The sequence below is a fragment of the Myotis brandtii genome, unplaced genomic scaffold (assembly GCF_000412655.1).
Source record: "Myotis brandtii unplaced genomic scaffold, ASM41265v1 scaffold834, whole genome shotgun sequence".
NCBI lineage: Eukaryota > Metazoa > Chordata > Mammalia > Chiroptera > Vespertilionidae > Myotis > Myotis brandtii.
The window spans coordinates 1,652,396-1,657,283 of NW_005371386.1; positions in this window are offsets into that span (position 1 = coordinate 1,652,396).

Genomic DNA, 4,888 nt, shown 5'->3' on the forward strand with positions numbered 1-4,888 from the left:
GGAGAGATCAACCAAAGGACTTGTATGCATGCATATAAGCATAACCAATGGACACAGACACCAGGGGGGTGAGGGCATGAGGAGGGGCTGGGTGGTGGGGGGACAATTGGAGGGATAAGGACACATATGTAATACCTTAATAATGAAAGAAACAAAATAAATGAAATGAGCACACTGATATACTAGTGTATAATGTAAACAATGTCCAATAATTTGGAATAACTGCTTCAGATACTGTTAAAAGAACTAACTAATGAACATCACATTCTTTAATTGGACTCAGAATTGTGGGATGAAAGGATGATAATGAATAAAATAACCAATCAATTAATTTATAGGATAAATAATTTTATATAAGCTCTTATTATATGTAAACAATATGCAGTCCTTAGGCTCCCAAAACAATGTTTCCTTGGAATACTAATTTTAAGATGAATGGGAAATATTGGGCCTGCCTTGTTTGTTGTGTGCAACTGTATCTGGATGGGGGATCTGTGAGTTAGACTATAGACCTTAGCTCCATATGACTAAAATTATATAAATCCTAGAGGTCCAGTACACCAAACTGGTGCACAGGTAGGGTCCCTAGGCCTGGTCAGCAATCAGGGCCAATTTGTGGGGCGACTGGAGGGGTGATTGGGGGTCCCCACTGGCACCCGCCTTGGCTGGCCTGGGGCCTGCCAGCTGGGGGCAGCTCCTGCGTTGAGCATCTGCCCCCTGGTGGTCAATGCACATCACAGCAACCAGTCATTCCACAGGTCGTTCTGCCATTTGGTTGATTTGCTTATTAGCCTTTTATTATATAGGACTAGAGACCCAATGCACGGATTCGTGTACTGGTGGGGTCCCTTGGCCTGGCCTGCAGGGATTGGGCCGAAACCTTTTCTCCTGCATCCCCCGAGGGGTCCCGGATTGCGAGAGGGCAGTTCTTGGGTGACGCTCTCCAAAATTGGGCTCCCTCATCTCTGGTTCCGGGTGCATCACCCAAGAACTGCAGCTGCTAAGTCACTGCAGCTCGGCAGTTCCTGTGTTGAGTGTTTGTCCCCTGGTGGTCAGTGTGTGTCATAGCTATCGGAGCGTCTGCCTCCTGGTTGTCATCACGCGTCATAGCTACCAGTTGTATGTTTGGACAGTCAGGTGGTCACTTAGGCTTTTATATATATCGATGGAAGGGAAATAGAAGCTGTGGCTTTTATAAGGTACCTGCATAAACTTTGGTTTTCATTTCTGGCAGTCTTTTCCTGTGTGGGGTGAGGAGTCAAAAGGACATGTATGGGTAACATGGAGTGTTTGTCCATGAATAATGAATTATGATACTGTATCTGCTTTGTCTGACTTGTATCCTGCTATAAAGCCAAGTAAACATAGTATTAGATAAAGACCTATTTGTATTTCATAAGTTATAACCCATAAGGGCATCTATGGTGCTGAACTATATTTACATATGTGTGTGTATGTATGTGAGTGGGTGAATGTTTGTGTGTATGTGATAGTTGATATCACAAGTGTAACTCCATGTTTATACTATATAATCTAATAATGCCTTTGATTTATCCTTTTCAGCATTTATAAGGAGGTAACTAGTTTCTTTTTATTGGATCATTTCCTACTCAAAAAGCATTTTATAGCTTCAACTTGAAACATCTAAGAGCCTCTAGATCAGCGGTTCTGAACCTGTGGGTCGCGACCCCTTTGGGGGTCAAATGACCCTTTCACAGGGGTCGCCTAAGACCATCAGAAAACACATATATAATTACACATTGTTTTTGTGATTAAAAACTATGCTTTAATTATGTTCAATTTGTAACAATGAAAATACATCCGGCATATCAGATATTTACATTACATTCATAACAGTAGCAAAATTACAGTTATGAAGTAGCAACAAAAATAATTTTATGGTTGGGGGTCACCACAACATGAGGAACTGTATTAAAGGGTCATGGCATTAGGAAGGTTGAGATTTACTGCTCTAGATTCTGAAACTATCAGAAATAATAGCCATCATATTTTCCTAAAATCTCTAATATAGAGTTATGAACTCATTTATACCTGATCACAAAATACTCTGTGTTTCATTTAGGCTCCATATATAAGCACAGAAATCTGTATAACTTTTTTTGTTTATTTTGTATTTTTATTGATTTCAGAGAGGAAGGGAGAGGGAGAGGGAGCTAGAAACATCAATGATGAGAGAGAATCATTGATTGGCTGCCTCCTGCACAAAACCTGGGCATGTGCCCTTGATAGGAATTAAACTCAGGACCCTTCAGTCCGCAGGCCGATGATCTATCCACTGAGCCAAACCAGCTAGGATGATATCTGTATAACTTTTAACTAAAGTTATTGGTTTCCTTCTCATCACCCAACCCACTCCTTCCTGGTTACAGAAATAGAACAATTTCTGGTAGAAAACAGTGCAATTGGTGAAATTTGGCTAATATTTGGAATAACTGAATGATAGCTTATAATGAGATTGTGGGGCACACTTTTCAGCTTAGTTATGACATCGGCATTAGGTATGTACTCATAGACCTTGTGTTTCCCCCCACCATAGCATTTACCTTACAATATTTAATTTATTATTGACGGTTGCCTCCCTCACCGAGCTTTGATTTCTGGGTGAATTAGGTTTCTACATATGATAGATTTTCAATAAATAGCTGTTGAATGAAAGACAAACATTTTCCAAATTGAGAGTTAATTTATTTTTTAAAGGTAAGAAGCAATATATGTCTAGAGTAATCAACAACATAAAAATGTAATTTTACCTTTATGTTAGGAAGCTTTAATTAACAGACAAAAATATTAGTAAATTGGACTATATAACAAGAGAGACTTCTGCATGGCAAAAAACCAAACATAGTCAAAGGACAAATGAAAAATTGCAAAATAAAAATAATATTTGTGACTTACATCTCTAATAAGGGACCAATATTCCTAACACATAAGAGAGCTTCTGCCAACTAACCAGATAAAGGCCAACAATCCAAAAGAAAATTGGACAGAAGTTAAGGAAAATTGATAAAAACAGAACACAAATGGATTTTAAACTCACAAAAATAATGTAAGTCATGGTCATAATGAGAGGTCTGAAAATTTCATCTAATGCACTGACAGAAATATAAGCCTGAAAACACTATGCTGCCAATGTTGTGGAAAATGCAGACTCATACATGGCCAGCGGGATGTATATATTAGTGTATTCCTTGTGGAAGACAATTTGTCAATATTTATTAAATGCATGTAATCTTTGATCTATAACTTTTACTTCTAGGACTTTATCTTTGAAGCACAGAGAACCCCAAACAAGAGGAATCCAAAGAGGACCACACCAAGACACATCATAATTAAAATGCCAAGGCCAAAAGACAAAGAATCTTAAAAGCAGCAAGAAAAAACAAACAAAAAAACAGTTACCTACAAGGGAGTACCCATACGACTGTCAGCTGATTTCTCAACAGAAACTATGCAGGCCAGAAGGAAGTGGCAAGAAATATTCAAAGTGATCAATAGCAAGAACCTGCATCCAAGAATACTCTACCCAGGAAAGCTATCATTTAGAATTGAAGTTCAGATAAAGAGCTTCACAGACAAGAAAAAGCTAAAGGAGTTCATCACCACCAAACCAGTATTATATGAAATGCTGAAGGGTATTCTTTAAGAAGAGGAAAAAGAAAAAGGTAAAGATAAAAAAATGATGAACAAAGTGACAACAAATACTTATCTATCCAAAAGTGAATCTAAAAATCAAATGAATAAAAAAACCTGATGAACAGAATAAACTAGTGAATGGAATAGAATCAGGGGCATGAAATGGAACAGACTGATGATTCTCAGAGGGAAGGGTGTTTGGGGGGGTGTGGGAAGAGATTAGACAAAGATCTTATATGCATGTATGCAGTACCTATGGACACAGACAATAGGGTGGCAAGGGCCTGGGATGGGGTGGGAATCGGGTGGTGGGGAGCTATGGGGGGAAAAAGAGGGACATCTGTAATAATCTCAACAATAAAGATTTAAAAAAAATAAAAATATTTTTTATTGAGTTTTAGGGAGAGAGAGAAAGGGAGAGGGAGAGGGAGAAACATCAATTGGCTGCTGCCTGTGGGCCCCCTAACCAGAGATGGAGCCCACAACCTGGGCATGTGCCATGACCCAGAATTGAACCAGTAACCCTTCAGTGCATGAGACGATGCCCAACCAACTGAACCACACCAGCCAGGGCTCTAGGAATTTATCTTGTAGATATATTTCTGAAACCAAAATCATTGTTTGGTGAGGGTAGGACAGATGGTGGATGGGGTGGGAAACATTTCACTATATTTAAAAAAAACATAAATGAATTTCCTCTGCAGTTACATAAGTTCATTTGGAAAAGAAAATTACTAGCTTTTCTTCATACCCAAAAAATAGTGATGAGGAACTATACTTTATGTATTTTAATAACAAATCATTATTAATAGGATATAACTTATCTAAAGCCATCAGTTAACAATCCTATTATTATTATTATTATTATTATTATTACTAGAGGGGTGCACAAAAATTTTTGCACTCGGAGGGGGGTCCCTCAGCCCGGCCTGTGCCTTCTTGCAGTCTGGGATCCCTTGGGGGATGACCACCTGCTGGCTTAGGCCTGCTCCCCAGGGGATTGGGCCTAAGCTGGCAATCAGACATCCCTCTGGCAGCCCGGCAGCCCACGGGGGATGTCCACTTGCCAGCGGGGAGCAGGCCTAAGCTGCAGTCGGACATCCTCAGCGCTGCTGAGGAGGCAGGAGAGGCGCCCACCACCACTGCTCTACTGGCAGCCATCAGCCTGGCTTGTGGCTGAACAGAGCTCCCCCATGTGGGAGCACACTGACCACCAGAGGACAGCTCCTGCATT